The sequence below is a fragment of the Phyllobates terribilis genome, unplaced genomic scaffold, assembly GCF_046119375.1.
Source record: "Phyllobates terribilis strain yellow unplaced genomic scaffold, ASM4611937v1 Scaffold_3042__1_contigs__length_93109, whole genome shotgun sequence".
NCBI classification, from domain to species: Eukaryota; Metazoa; Chordata; class Amphibia; order Anura; family Dendrobatidae; genus Phyllobates; species Phyllobates terribilis.
This window is the reverse complement of record NW_027365796.1, coordinates 20750-37645: the sequence shown is the minus strand read 5'-3', so window position 1 is coordinate 37645 and position 16896 is coordinate 20750. Positions and strand designations below refer to the sequence as shown.

At 41.6% G+C, this 16896-nt stretch overlaps 1 long non-coding RNA gene across 1 annotated transcript; it reads left to right on the top strand.

The window, feature by feature from the left end:
• Positions 1–999: 999 nt before the first annotated feature.
• LOC141247493 (uncharacterized) lies at positions 1000–9574 on the top strand. The gene is made up of 3 exons (XR_012310947.1): positions 1000–1119; positions 6671–6770; positions 9441–9574. It is a non-coding gene; the product is annotated as an uncharacterized lncRNA (long non-coding RNA).
• Positions 9575–16896: the final 7322 nt, after the last annotated feature.

The following is a 16896-nucleotide window of genomic DNA, read 5'->3' as shown; positions in this document are numbered from 1 at the left end:
ATCCACATATATTATATGTTCATTCCCCACCTATCAAGCACAAGGAATATAATATTCACCTGTTTATATGGGTTATGTGTTCATTCTCCTATTATCTACATATATTATATGTTCATTCCCCACCTACCAAGCACAGGGAATATAATATACACCTGTTTATATGGGATGTGTGTTCTTTCCCCATTATCTACATACATTATATGTTCATTCCCCACCTATCAAGCACAGGGAATATAATATACACCTGTTTATATGGGATGTGTGTTCTTTCCCCTATTATCCACATATATTATATGTTCATTCCCCACCTATCAAGCACAAGGAATATAATATTCACCTGTTTATATGGGTTATGTGTTCATTCTCCTATTATCTACATATATTATATGTTCATTCCCCACCTATCAAGCACAGGGAATATAATATACACCTGTTTATATGGGATGTGTGTTCATTCTCCTATTATCTATGTATATTATATGTTCATTCCCCACCTATCAAGCACAGGGAATATAATATACACCTGTTTATATGGGATGTGTGTTCATTCCCCTATTATCCACATATATTATATGTTCATTCCCACCTATCAAGCACAGGGAATATAATATACACCTGTTTATATGGGATATATGTTCATTCTCCATTATCTACATAGATTTCAAGTTCATTTCATGTTCAAGATGCAGAAGCTATCTGTAATGCCTCTCCATATGTTTGGACCTATAAGTTATTAGGTTCATTCTTATTTATTCCTTTTCTTCATTCCTTTTAGTATGTCCCCATACCAAGAGCTGTAATGCATTGAATATTAGAGAAGCCGCTTATCCCCAGCAGCCCTGTGTATAGGCCACAGATGGGAGTCGTACTTCGGTACTACGCCCCCCACCGTACACGACCCAGCAGAGCGCCCGTGCAGTGTGTGCACAGCCATATCACAGCTGAGGCCGCGGCAGCTCCTGGTGCTTTGTTCTCTAGCACCGCAGGAGGTGAGTGTGTACAGTGACAGGAATACAGTGTGAGCCCTGGCTGCCATGTGCACGTAGTGGAGGGCGCGGACAGCGGCACCACAGCAGCTTCTTCACATCCCTGACAGCCGCTGCAGAGCTCCTGGTGCAGGTAAGACATTGGGGGCTGTCTGGTAACATGTGGTCATGCACTGACATTAGCCTTAGTGTCACCAGGCTCAGAGCTAGGGCCGGGAGCCACAAACCTCCTGATTGGATGTCAGGATCTGCATGGGCGGGGCTTAATCTTACAGCAACCAATCACTGTCCAGTGGTTTTTGGTTATGAAGCTGTAATGTAATAATCACCATGAAGCACATTATTATTATTATTAATATTATTAATAATAATAATAATCTGGACAATGTTACATTTACTGCAGGCATATTTCTAAAGGTTCGTGATTTTTATCTAATATTTATTTTACTTTGATAGATCTGTGTATTTATTTCTACATTTATAAGAAATGTTAAAGGGTTACTCTAAGTATTATAAATGGCTAAAATTGCAAAGTGTTTGCAATTTTTTTTTAAATAAAAAATCTTTTCTATTCTCAAAAACAGTTTTTTTTTTATTTTATTATTTACTGATTGTAGCATAGGGAACTTCTGATAGCGGTGATCAGGTTCCAGACAAGGCGCTCAGCACTTGTAGGCTCTTTTCTGTCCAGCTTGTAAGCGCTGGCCGGATTGCTTAGCTTCAGTGACCTCTGCACTCCTCCAATGCTGCAGAGACAGCGCTGCCTCTAGTGGCAGCATGGGAAAGTGCAACGTTCGGACCAGCAGCTGAACGAAACCTCTTGTCCAATCTGTCAATCAAGCATAATCGCACCACCCCGAAGTAGGTAGGAAGCCAGGAGGTAGGGGTGCAGTACACTGCTGAACATGCAGGATCAGGTAACAGCTTAAGCTCCAAATTTGTAAAAATATTCTTAGTCTTCAACCACTCAACTAAAAACATTTTCCTGCTCATAAATCAATACTAACCACATTGGAACCAAATATGTATTTTTTTTTAAATCTTTACTGTCTTAAAGAAAATGTTTTGTCCAAATTGTCTTGATTAAAAATAACTTAAAGGGAACCTGTGATCAGTTCACATCGAACACCATATCACATATATAGCCAGCAGCTTTTGTTTTTGTTTTGGCTATGCTGTCTCCCACTCTCAATCCATCATTATCTGTGCTCCCCCACTGCACCCTCAATACATCATCATTCACTGTCCCCAGTCACCCACCTTCAATCCATAATTATTTGCTGCTTCCTAACCCCAATCCTCAATCCATCGATATTTGCTGTCCCCGTCACCCATTCTCAATCCATCATTATTTGCTGTCCCGGTCACCCATTCTCAATCCATCAGTATTTGCTATCCCCCACCCTCAATCCATCATTATTTGCTGTCCTCCGCCCCCAATCCATTATTATTTACTGTCCCCCATCCCACACCCCCAATCCATCATTATTTGCTGTCCCCGGTCTCCCACACTCTATGCATCATTATATGCTGTCCCTGGTCCCCCACCACCAATCGATCATTATTTGCTGTCCCCCGTCCCCCACCCTCAATCCATCATTATTTGCTGTCCCCCGTCTCCCACCCTCAATCCATCTTTATTCGCTCCCACCACACCCATTTAATTAGTTTTATTAAAAAAAATCACGATCCCCTGCAGGTGCAGCTCCTCTTCTGATATCCTCCTGGCGAGTGGAACACATACATGCCGGTGTGTATGCAATAACGTCATCGCGCACGCGCTGTTACCAGTGTGTCACAGAATAGGCGGAGGGACTCCCTTGGAGCTGCACGGCTGTTCCATGGAGCTCTAGAAAGGCAGAAAGGCTCCCTCCGCCTAGATCTGCGCCGCCTACATTATTATACCCTGGGGCCCGGTGAGCAGAAGCACAAGAGGGGGAAACTGGTCTTGGCCCGGGCCCCCCCCCCTTTGTTTCAGCTCACTGGGTCCCATACAGTAGTAAGGGCAGTAATGCCCTGATAGCGGCCCTGGACGTAATGAAGACCTTACTGAGCTTGCACCTTTTTTGCCACCTAATCTGAAAGCAGTACGATGTAGAGACAGACTGAGACCCTGATTCCAGCAATGTGTCACTTACTGGGCTCCTTTCTTTGGATATAATCACTGTTTTATCAGTAGGAGATTATCATTAGAGGACTAGTAAACTTGTTGCCGTATAGTTCTCCAGATTCACGAGATCTGTATAAACTCACACCCATCACTGACTGGCAGCTTTTTGAGCACACTGTGCATAGGCAGAAAGCTGACAATCAGTGGTGTGGGTGGATTTATACAGAGCTCAGCATTCAAAAACAGCAGAGAAAACATTCTTATCAAAACTACAGCAAGCAGCCCTGTAAGTGATACATTACTGGAATCACAATATCTGCCTACACATTATGCTCCACTCAGATGGGGTAGCAAAAACCTGGTGACAGATTCCCTTTAAGCCCTTACATGTAAGGAGCCAGTCAATAGCAGGTGTATGGAATGGGATCACAGGGTGAGGCCGCCCCATACCTGGCAGGTAATGGGTTGTGTGTTACAGCCAGGACCTGCCTCTAACAAGCGCTGCCTGCGATTGTTACCCTCTAAATGCGCCAGCAGGAGGGAATGTCATTTAATGTAATATGGGGTGTAAACACTTTCAGAAAAGTCTGATCTATCAAAATATAAAGTAATTAACCCAATCAGTAAAAATAGATTTTTTTTTCACAATTTCACTGCACTTGGAATTTTTTTCCTGTTTTCCAGTACACTATGTGGTAAAATGAATGGTATCACTCAAAAGTACAACTCGACCCGCAAAAACCAAGCCCTCATATGTCTATGTGGACAGAAAAATAAAAAAGTTATGAGTCTGGGAAAAAGGGAGAAAAAAAAACAGAAACGCAAAAACGGAAATTGCTTTGAGTAGGTGTTAAAAGACCTTTGCATAAATGGCATTAATTTGGGATATAAAATCCTGATGACAGGTTCCTTTAATGTTTTCTGTCAGCTCTCATACAGGTCTCTTATGTAATCGTTTTATATAACGAGATTGCTAACTAGGCCGGGTTTAGACGAGCGTATGAAAAATTGTCGGCTTTTCATCTAGGAAAAAATGGCTTTTTCATCCATATGGTTTTCTGTATGTCTGTTTTATACATCAAAAATGAAAAAAATATACAAGGCCAATAAAGTTTCCTACCTTATCAATTGCAGTGGATCCAGTAAAACCAGATGGCACATGGATGGTGTCCATATGGTTAGTCATTTGTTTGACACCCCAATTAGATTTAAGGGGTCAGATTAGCGTATGCTTCAATTACCGAGGACCATCGATCCCTGTATAAAAAACAAACATTTATTCGAGGTACGCCGTGACGGCTAGATTGTGAATGTCACAACCCCATTGTATGCCTGTAGAGTATACAGCTGCTGGTGTCACGGCTGCGGAGTGAAGGCAATCTTCATCTGCGAATGTATTGAGGAGTAATAGGAGATGGACGTTCCTGGTAGACCGCGCTGCTGCTGGAATAGTAGTCGTTCCACGCATTGGCAGTATTAAATAGTAGCTTTATTACCCGTTTCAAGTTCATATCGAACTTAATTTTAAAAAATAGAATACGTACATCTGTGAAAAACGTCTTGATGATTCAGGGCTATAGGGTTTTGCCTTTACGGAGAGAGGTCAGATTGCAACCAGAAGGGATCTAGAGGTATCAATACAAAAGTGCTCGTTATATCAACAGTGCAGTGATGAAAACCAGGTCAGTCTTACCTATCTGGTCCATAAGAAAAGGCCAAGTCAGGGAAATACTGCATTAACCCTTCTTTATTTTAAAGGGGCCCTCAACTGTAACGTAGCCCTAAAATTACACTGCCTCAGTGAAAGATGTCATCTAACAACACAAGAAATGTGCAGATATCTTGACTTGTAAAAGAGTTTGAACTAGTCGGTCCTTTCTTTTAAAGGATGTAACAATTCAAACTATTTTCCAAATGAAGCTATCTGCAAATTTCCGTGACATGACATTACATGAGGCGTCAATGGGTTGTTCTAACGTTCTCTTATCGGAAGTGCACCACTCCCACCCCCTGATTTTCTGCTTTGCTCCTGAAAATAGACAATTTGGATCAGTGGCATAGTCGTGCTCCTGGACCTAACTGTGCGCTCTCCAAGGCTGCTACCATCGTTAGCTTTACCTGTGCTGTAGGGGAGAAGCTGTTGGATCCAGCTATCCAGCAAGCTTCAGAGCGGTGCAAGGAGGCACTAAAGCGTAGCGCTCTTTACAACTGGGTAACCGGCCTCTCTGAGACTGCAGCGTGGCTGATAACCTAGGCAATGAGCTGTATAAAATTAAAAATCCCTCAGTTTTCGAGACCCTAGAGCATTTCTAGTAGAAAGTTAATAATAAAGTTGCTTGTTTTACCAGCACTTTGCAATTTTGCCTATTTAAGAATGTAATGTAAGCCCTTTAAAGGGAACCTGTCATCACGATTTAGTATGTTAATATAAAGGTATGGCCATAATGGTGCTTTTATACTGGTTTAATAGATACCTGTAGGGAAGAAATCCGGATCCTGATTCTTGTTTAATTCATGTTAGAAGTTTTGGTGCAATATCCTGTTCGTGCATCAGGGCAGGACTTTGGGGTGGGACTGTGGGTAGGGTTTTTGGCTCTTCTGCGGCCCCTCTGCACTTGTACGAGCCTTCTTTTTTAAAGTTCGCACTAGCACCTCCCTTGCTGCTGTTGGCGCTTCAGCACATTCATCTCCCAGTGTTTTTCAGCAAAATAGTGGCGGTGGTGGCGCATGCGCAGATTGAGATCTCGGCTCGTAATTGAGCTGAGGTCTGAATCTGCGCATGCGCCGTACCCGGCTCCATTTTACTGAAGACATTCAGATGTCGATCTGCGCATGCTCTGCCATTGGCGCCATTTTGCTGACTACAACTGGGAGATAAATATGCGCAGGTGCCGCCAGCAGCAGGGGCGGCGCTAGCGCAAACTTTAAAAAAGGAGGCTCGTACAAACAGAGAGGTCGCGGCAGATATGAAAACCCTACCCACAGTCCCGCCACAAAGTCTCGCCCTGATGCACGAAGAGGATATTGCACCAAAACTTCTAACTTGAACTAAACAAGAACCAGGATGCAGATTTCTTCCTTACAGGTATCTATTAAATCAGTATAAAAGCACCACTAAGACCGTACCTTTATTTTAACATACTAAATTGTGATGACAGGTTCCCTTTAAAGGGATTTTGTCACCCTGAATCTTCAGGAGCACACTGCTCTCCTGCCTCCCGACTTCCTGCAGCACTCCTCATTGACAGATCAGAGCAGCGATGTCATTGAGCCACCTTGCCTCTCCAGGGCAGCAGCAGCACAGGGGCACGGTGACTGGCCAGATCCAGCGATTTGACCAGCTCATACAATGCAGCAGTGGCAGGTAACGTAGGCGACGAACAATAAACAATAAAATTAGGGAGCCCTTCATTCTTGAGAATGAAGAGGACTTTTAATAAGGAGTACATTGCAGAGTTGCTTGTTTTTATAAGCACTTTGTCATTTTATCAATATATGATAATAAGATTAACCCTTTAGCAACTGTGACTACTTTTAGTATATAGTGTAATCTTTGGGTTTTTTTTTTGAACAGGGAAATGGCGAACTTCCCATCAGCCATACTGTCTATGTACAATGAAACGCTGGAAAGGAAAGAAGCAGTTAAACATTTCATCTCATCCTTGGAGTCAATGGTAAACCATATTCCTATGATGCCTTACAGAAAAATGTGCTTGCCTGTCTACGAGTCCTAATGCAGATTTTCCATAAGGCCCTCCAACTATCACTGATCTTTTTTATAAATTATTTTTTTTGAAAAAAATTCTTCATAATAAAAATTACAGTTATGCAATGAATGGTACAAATTCTGATCTTGTTACAGATATCTGCAGATATTAATTACACTACAATGTCTTATATCATATATTAACCAATGATAACTACTATACAGTAGAATAGATTAATGTACAAATCATTGCAGTCATCTGATGCATCGAACTTATATAGATGTAATGGAGATCCAAGTACACATTAATCAAACACAAGGGTACACTGTTTAATCCATGAAAAATCATGGATCTCATCACATATATGAATGAACCTGGAGCACACTAGGGTATATAACGCGAAAGTGAGGAAGTCAGTGCATTAGGAGATAAAGTTTGTTAGAGGTGAGTTACACCATTTCCACAGACTTTATGGAACTTTTGGGGACACCCCTATTTCTATATACAATATTTTCATATGGTATGGCATGGCATGTCAGAGTGAGGGGACTTATATGCCTTTCATGCTGTTCTGAGAAATTAAATATGCAACTTGCCTCTTTCGAGAAGAAGAGGACTAGAACTCTAGTGCCACCTATTGGAAGTAGTCAATATTGACCTTTTAACGGACCTTGCCATATGACTTACTGTAGGATAAAAGCCAAACCATAATCTCAATTTGCAGACATGGTGTTTCGGTATATTGCCCCTCGTCAGTGGACCATCCATGGCGTATAAGTCTCCTCACTCTGACATGCCAGGCCTGGCTTGTCACTCTCCACAAGGAGAAACGTTACCCCTTAGATCCCAGTCTTAAGGCTATCACCTAGTCAAATCAGATCTCATACTTTGCACTGACGAGGGGCAGTACCCCGAAACACCGTGTCTGCAAATTGAGATTCTGGTTTGGCTTTTATCCTAAGTCACATAACAAGGATTGTTAAAGGGTCGATAGTGACTACTTCCAATAGGTGGCACTAGAGATCTAGTCCTCTTCCTCTCTGAAGAAGTAATTTGCATGTTAAATGACAATAAAACTTCATTTTCAATAACATGGTCTAGCATTGCTATGTGACATCGTATCCAGAATATAGGGTCCTGTAGTATTTTAAACTGCAGAAATTCGGGGATATCCCACAACTGAGTCTCACCCATTTGGTCAGTAAACTTTAGGACATGCTTATTCTCTTTCCATACCTGTATCGCCTGGCTGTGTGCATTTAATAAGCCCTGAGGTGGTTTCTAGCATCCTTCTAGTATCACCCACACAGAATTCCCATTCTAGAATTGAATGAGATGGGCCAACTATCACTGATATTTAAAGGGGTTGTCTGATACATTTATTGCCCTTTATAAATATGTATCTTTAAGCCATAACCACTTTTATATGACGTACTGTTTCGGGAGGGGGGATAGAAGCTGTGGGAAAGTCGTTGTGGGGCCATCCTCCTGTGATGTCCCATTTAAACTTCCCTCAAACAAAACTTCAACGGAAGTAAAAACATTAGCGAATAGCAGGATAGGGAGAATGGTAGGGAATTTTATAATAAAGCTAAATGCAAAAGTGGTTAGTTCTTAAAGATAGATATTAGAGATGAGCGAGCGTGTTCTGTTAACCCTTTCGGCGAGCATGCATCGGTGCTTGCCGAGTATTTGCGGCGTGCTCGAATGTTATGTTTGAGTCACTCCGTGTGCATGATTTGCAAATGTTTGACAGCTTTATATGCATGTGAGGAATTCCTAACAAACAGGCATTCCTCACATGTATTAAAGCTGTCAAACAGTCGCAAATCGTGCACACGGGAGTGACTCAAACATAACATTCGAGCACATCGAAGATACTCGGAAAACACTCGCGCATGCTCGTAAATCTCAAGTAACGAGCATGCTCACTCATCACTAATAGATATTTATGAAGGGCATTATTGGTATCGGACCACCCATTTAATAGTTGTTTTTATTTGGGTCTTAGGGACCTTTTAGGCCCTCTCTAGCTGCTTCACTGTATTACAGGATTATTTGAATAGAAAAGAATAGCTCTAGAACATAATGGATCATGTTTCCTGCATAATCAGCACTGCATCTGCGCCAGACTGCTGGGATCAGTATCCGGCAAGGACATGAATACTGCAGCCAATCAGCATTGCTGACTGGCTGCAGAGTTCACATTTCCTCCTATTGGAACAAACAGTGTTCTTTGTGCTCTGACAAAATTTGAACGCTGCAGGCGATCAATGGATGACCTCCCCAGAAGTTGATCCCAACAGAATGGCTGACGGCGCAGTGTTATTGGTCTGTGATGTGAGTATATTTTTATCACCTCCCTGGGCCCATTAAAAGGGGTTATACAGTAGTGGAAATCACCCGTAAAGGAGTACAGAGAGTAGTCAGGAACTTTTTACACTGTTGGCTCATATTAAGATCTGAGAAAAGTGAAGGAAAGCATAGCTAGCTGCAGGCAGATACTTGCACCCCCCCCCCCCACCACACAATGGATATATGTATGACAAATGATAACTGTTATAAATGTTTTCACATATATAACATATTGCTGTATTCTTTTACAGTTAATCTGAATTTTTCCACTTTTCTCTGCAGTGCAAGCAGTTTGCCAGGGTGAAGGCAGAAGTAGCATGCATTGCTGTATGTGATTCAGAAGCGTTGGTTGTTGGCAGCAGGAAAGGAAAAGCCTTCTTTGATTCCAGGAAGGATCTGCAGAACGATTTCATACAGTATTGTGAGTATTTTGGAACATTAAATGCAATGATGCTCCATAATTCTTCTCAAAAACTTTTGTGCACAGTAAAAAAAAAATAACACATATGGTAGAAATTCTATGCTTCTTATCCTTGGATTTCTTGCAGGCAATTTGGATGAAGTTTGTGTTTCAGAAACTGTAAAGAAGACGCTTAGATTGAGATCGAATCACGCAGAGATTGAGTCACTCCAGAAATGTGTTGAGGATTTGTTCTGTCTTTGTTATGGTATGATGCATTACTGTGCTTCTTTGTAATGTCTATTATATATAGTTTATGTATAGTTAATCTTAGCAGTGGTCACCATTTAGTTTCTCCCACTTTCCTCTGTTGCTTGTAAAATATGATATCTGAGAGCCGCTGTTGGTATCTTCTCCAGACTGTAATGGACATAAACGTCATATTCATGTTATTGCCCTATTTGTCTAAGCAGATCATAAATGACCCACAGATTCTAGTTGAGGAATTGTAACCAGAAACCTCCAAAATAAAATAAATTTGTTTTTATTGAAAAAATATATTAAAAACACCATAATATACAATTAGAAATGATCTCAAAAGAAGAAAGAAAGTACAAACACCCATGGTACAACGGGAAAAAAGCAATTCACATCAATTTCATAATTGTGGTTATATGAACACAACCTCAGCTAAGTCTATGAAGAGTAAATAAGTGCACATACGTATCCTAGTAAACATGCGCAAATCAGTGTCTAATATATAACTTACCGATGATGCCAGAGGTGGAGAATCCTCCTTGCTGCACCGACGCGCGTTTTGCTTGTTACTTTCCTAAGGGATAGTGCACTGTAGGATGCCTTGCTCTAGTTAATATAGGCTCCTTCATTATTGCCAATTAATTGGCACATCAGCACCGCAGACCAGATATAATGCTTCCGCCTTCAGTCATCTTTACGGCGCGCGCATGTGGGTTAAAACTGACTCGGTGACGTCATTTCCATGCGAGCGTCGCTCTACGGATGTTCCAGGCGGAAGCAAACATGGTGAGGGTTACAACGCGCATGCGCACATCGGCAGCCATTTTACAGAAGATCAAAGGGCACATTCATATTCATACCACTATTATGAAATTGATGAGAATAGTTTTTTTCCTAATGTACTATGGGTGGTTGGATTTCCTCTTGTACTTTCTTCCTCCTTTTGAGACTATTTCTAATGGTATATTATGGTGTTTTAAATATATTTTTCAATGAAAACTAATTTATTTTATTTTAGTGGTTACTTCATAGTCGTTCTTTGGTATACATAATTTTGGGCGTACTCCATCCCTTATCCAATTATGTGCATTGATTGGGGGAACTTAGTGTTGGTATGTTCCTAGCCTGGAAATATTATTGGTGCTATATGGGATTGTTCAATTAATCATTTGTACTCATAAAACATTTCTTCTTATGATTTACTAAGGTTCTGTTCACATTGCTGTCAAGAGACTAAAATAGCGGGCACCACAACAACACCCTGACAGCAAGAAGCACTGTAAGTCATTGGGGGCTGTCAGATGCAGCAGCTATGTATAGGAGCCACAACACAAATGTGAACACAGCCTAAACCATTCATTTTATTTAATAGAATAATTCTTGTTATTCCGTACACTAAAGAGATGACTGCCACTCATATACAAAAACCTCTGGCTGCGTACACAAAAAACTGTAACCTGCCTGAAAAAGCGCTAAATAACGGCTATAAGGAATGAACCTATGCACTGCAGTGTATAAATGACTTGCTGTTCTTAGGTTCATACTTTTGAGCTTTTTTTAATTGCTTCATGTTTCCAAAGCTATGATGTGACCTGACCATTCTTCTCCTCTTGGAAACCGCTCAATAGTTTATACAGGACAAGTAAAAAAAAACATTGGTGGCCAAAGACATCACAATAAACACTAAGAAAGTGACCTAAAAAGCTAAAAAAAAAGATGCTTCAGGACAAAAGTCTTCGGCGTGTCCTGAAGAGTCTTCTGAGAAACTCATGGGGCTTGCACACATCTTATAGACGTCTTGTGTAACATAACCTAACTTCCCTTTCTGCATTTTTTTACGCAACGTAAATTGACTTGCGTTGCTGTTACGGGTCCAGGTGGTGGAACCTCTGTGCCGAGGTGCAAGGAGGGACCCAGAGGGGCGTGACTAAGTATCCACCCGAACCGACCCTGGTCGTACGGCAGCTAACGACACTGTGACCAGGGAGGATCCGGGCTGAGGGACCAGGTGCTACTCTGGGGACGACCTTGTAAGAGAGCAGGTGGCTCCCACGGGTCAGATGGCTGGGACTGACCGGTATGGCGGATGGACACGGCAAGTAGGCGGAAGTCTCTGGTAGCTGACAGGTGGTCACAGTTCGAGAAAGCAGGGCAAGAAGCAGTCTTTAGGTTTACCAGGAAGGTGGTCACAGCAAGTGACGGCAGGGTCTCCAGGCAGGCTGGCAGGAAACAGGCGGGTGCTCCCAGGTGAGCGGGCAGACAGACGAGGCAGGTAACTGGCAGGTAACTGGTGGGCGTTCCCAGGTGAGCGGGCTGACGGACACAGCAGGTAACAGGCGGGTGCTCCCAGGTGAGTGGGCAGATAGAAGAGTTCTCTCCTCAGGACCAAACCCCTTCCAATCTACCAGAAAAAAAGGTCTTTCCTCTTACCCTCTTGGTGGCCAGAATACTCTCTACTAGAGATGAGCGTTGTTCGACTCGAACTGTTCGCCAATCTCAAATTCGAGCTGTTTTGGGCGGTGTTCGAGCTGTTCGGCGAACACGAACGATTTGAGAAAAATTCGGCTGTTCGAGGTTATGTTCGATAACTGTTCGTGCACCAAAATCATAACTGGATTTTTTCTCAGTAATGATGAAAATTAATGTTAATACGCAGTTTGAGTGTACAGCGGGGTGGGGGGAGGGGCAGGAGATGGATCTCTGCAGGAATAATGAAGATCTCCATTTTTTTTTCTCTTTCCCGCATTTACAGTGGGCAGGTGCAGTCTGTCAGCCTATCAGCAGCGCACACACGGAGCGAAGTGCTTTTTTTCACACAAGCAAGGGCATGTGTCATTGGCAGTGTATGTCACATGTCCTTGCCCTATAAGACCAAGCCATTTTCCCCGTCGCCACCATTTTCTCACTGCTGCAGCTGCGTGTTAGACGGCACCGCTGTTGCTGTGTGCGCTATACCTTGTTAATTTCAAGCCAATTATCGCACAAATCTACAGATAGCTTGGGAGTAGGGAATAGTTGTGATTGCAGTCCTTTTAAGGACTAGGTTACAGCATTTCCTACGACTTTTATCAGGCTGGTCTGTGCTCTTAAATAGATAGGTTGGGAGTAAAGACTAATTGTAATTGCAGTCCTTTTCAGGACTAAGTTACATCAGTTCCTATCAGTTTTTGCCAGGCAGGTCTGTGCCAGTTGCTGTGCAAGTTTTTTTTCACAGCATTTGGCTGAATCTAGCAAAGCTAATCCCTTTTGGCCTATTGCAGAGTGTGTTAGTCAGTGGAGTAGCCTATCTGTGTTGCAAGATACACCACCTGTGTATAGAATACCAATTTTTTTACTGCACCTAGTGAAGTAAAACCTTTTGGGCATAGCATCATTCTATTAGTCCATCTATACTGACCTCCATAAGGTTGCAAATTGAATATCATTTTTTTCTGCATCTAGCTCTGAAAAAATATTTGTCCTTCTAGCAGTGTGTGGGACTTGTTCTACTAGTCCATCTATACTGACCTCCATCAGGTTGCAAATTCAAAATATTTTTTTGTCTGCATCTAGCTCTGAAAAAATATTTGGCCTTCTAGCAGTGTGTGGGACTTGGTCTATTAGTCCATCTATACTGACCTCCATCAGGTTGCAAATTAAAAATATTTTTTTGTCTGCATCTAGCTCTGAAAAAATATTTGGCCTTCTAGCAGTGTGTGGGACTTGTTCTATTAGTCCATCTATACTGACCTCCATCAGGTTGCAAATTAAAAATATTTTTTTGTCTGCATCTAGCTCTGAAAAAATATTTGGCCTTCTAGCAGTGTGTGGGACTTTCTCTATTAGTCCATCTATACTGACCTCCATCAGGTTGCAAATTAAAAATAATTTTTATCTGCATCTAGCTCTGAAAAAATATTTGGCCTTCTAGCAGTGTGTGGGACTTGTTCTATTAGTCCATCTATACTGACCTCCATCAGGTTGCAAATTGAATATAATTTTTTTCTGCATCTACCTCTGAAAAAATATTTGGGCTTCTAGCAGTGTGTGGGACTTGTTTTATTAGTCCATCTATACTGACCTCCATCAGGTTGCAAATTAAAAATAATTTTTATCTGCATCTAGCTCTGAAAAAATATTTGGCCTTCTAGCAGTGTGGGGGACTTGTTCTATTAGTCCATCTATACTGACCTCCATCAGGTTGCAAACTGAATATAATTTTTTTCTGCATCTACCTCTGAAAAAATATTTGGGCTTCTAGCAGTGTGTGGGACTTGTTTTATTAGTCCATCTATACTGACCTCCATCAGGTTGCAAATTAAAAATATTTTTTTGTCTGCATCTAGCTCTGAAAAAATATTTGGGCTTCTAGCAGTGTGTGGGACTTGTTCTATTAGTCCATCTATACTGACCTCCATCAGGTTGCAAATTAAAAATATTTTTTTGTCTGCATCTAGCTCTGAAAAAATATTTGGCCTTCTAGCAGTGTGTGGGACTTGTTCTATTAGTCCATCTATACTGACCTCCATCAGGTTGCAAACTGAATATAATTTTTTTCTGCATCTACCTCTGAAAAAATATTTGGGCTTCTAGCTGTGTGTGGGACTTGTTCTATAAGTCCATCTATACTGACCTCCATCAGGTTGCAAATTAAAAATATTTTTTTATCTGCATCTAGCTCTGAAAAAATATTTGTCCTTCTAGCAGTGTGTGGGACTTGTTCTACTAGTCCATCTATACTGACCTCCATCAGGTTGCAAATTAAAAATAATTTTTATCTGCATCTAGCTCTGAAAAAATATTTGTCCTTCTAGCAGTGTGTGGGACTTGTTCTACTAGTCCATCTATACTGACCTCCATCAGGTTGAAAACTGAATATAATTTTTTTCTGCATCTACCTCTGAAAAAATATTTGTCCTTCTAGCAGTGTGTGGGACTTTCTCTATTAGTCCATCTATACTGACCTCCATCAGGTTGCAAATTAAAAATAATTTTATCCGCATCTAGCTCTGAAAAAATATTTGGCCTTCTAGCAGTGTGTGGGACTTGTTCTGTTAGTCCATCTATACTGACCTCCATCAGGTTGCAATCTGAATATAATTTTTTTCTGCATCTACCTCTGAAAAAATATTTGGGCTTCTAGCAGTGTGTGGGACTTGTTCTATTAGTCCATCTATACTGACCTCCATCAGGTTGCAAATTGAATATAATTTTTTTCTGCATCTAGCTCTGAAAAAATATTTGTCCTTCTAGCAGTGTGTGGGACTTGTTCTACTAGTCCATCTATACTGACCTCCATCAGGTTGCAAATTCAAAATAATTTTTTGTCTGCATCTAGCTCTGAAAAAATATTTGGCCTTCTAGCAGTGTGTGGGACTTGTTCTATTAGTCCATCTATACTGACCTCCATCAGGTTGCAAATTGAATATAATTTTTTTCTGCATCTAACCCAGCCAATACTTTTGGGCTAATACCACAGTTTGGCCACTCAGCTCTGCTCGGTTCCCATCCATTGTTTTTTTGTGCAAACAACTCCAGAGTTGTGAATTAGTTAACCACCAAAATGAGTGGAAAAAGGCCTGCTGCTGGTGGAAAGGGGAATAGGCGTGTTGGGAAGGGGAAAAAAGGTTGTGTCTGTGGGGTAGGTGTTAAAGCAACAATAACTTCTGCAGAAGAAAGACCATCTTCCAGCCAAACTAAAATGTCTACTTCTTTTAGCGGACAATGTGATAAGATCCCTTTCTTACGGCCACGCCAATCGCTACAAATTCCAGATGAGGCACAAAAACAGCAGGTGCTTCAACGGATATCAAGTGTTCCTTTAAGTGAGCTCTCCTCCACATCAACTTCAACATCACAAATACTCCAGTCCTCAAAGGTGTCACCCCAATCGCACTTGCTTCCTCACAGCTCCCAAATCTCCAGCTGCCCGTCTGAGTATGAGGTAGAACAGATGGTTGAGTCTGCAGAGCTGTTTACTCATACTATAGCCTGGGAATCAGAGGTCGGCTCCAGCGCTTCTGTGAATCCAGTAAGGGAAATGATCTGCACTGATGCCCAGAATCTTTATGAGTCGGATCCATGACCAGACGCTGAAGGTTCTGACCATAATGTAGACCCTCATTCCCAAACTGTAACTCCTGTTGGTGGAGACAATGAGGAAGACGATGATGAGACTCAAATACCTGATTGGAGCGACAACTTTAGTTTTTTGTCATGGCAGGAACAGGTTGGCTCTGAGGACGACGGGTGTGATAACGCACAGGGTGATGATGATGAGGTTGGAAATCCCACTTACTGTCAACCCACAGTCAGCCAATAGATGAGGTCAGCAGAGGAGGTGGAGGAGAATGCTAGTGACGACGAGGTCAGGTTGCGCCTTCCTGGACAGAGAAATAGTACTGGAAGCACGTCAACAACTGCATCCTCAAACACAACTCTGCCTCTCACCACAAGTCGTGGTGGCTCTTTAGGTCGCATGGGTGCTAAGTAGTGTTGAGCGATACCTTCCGATATCAGGAAATATCGTATCGGATTGGATCGGGCCGATACCCAAAAAGTATCGGATATCGCCGATTCCTATACCGGAAACCAATGCAAGTCAATGGGACACAAATATCGGAATGAAAATAAACCCTTTCTTTCCTTGTAGGTTAATTCTACATGAAGTAAAACAACTAAGAATAATGTAGAATGACATGAAAAGCCGGCAATTCATCAGCGGCATTCACCGGTACCCGACAATTTACAACAGAAAGAATAGAGCATCACACATAGATTAGGTAGATAGGACCATGTCAGTCACATATATATGAAGTACAGTGACAGTGTTGCTTACTGTACTTGTCATTTAGTGTAAAGGATTTATTTTAAAAAATATTAGTGTTTTCGTGCACCGTCTCTTTAAAAAAGCCGGCCGGCAATTCAGCAGCGGTACCCGACAATTTATAACAGAAAGATAGAGCATCACACATAGATTAGATAGATAGAAACATGTCAGTCACATATATATGAAGTACAGTGACAGTGTTGATTACTGTACTTGCCATTTAGTGTAAAGGATTTATTTAAAAAAATATTAGTGTTTTCGTGCACCGTCTC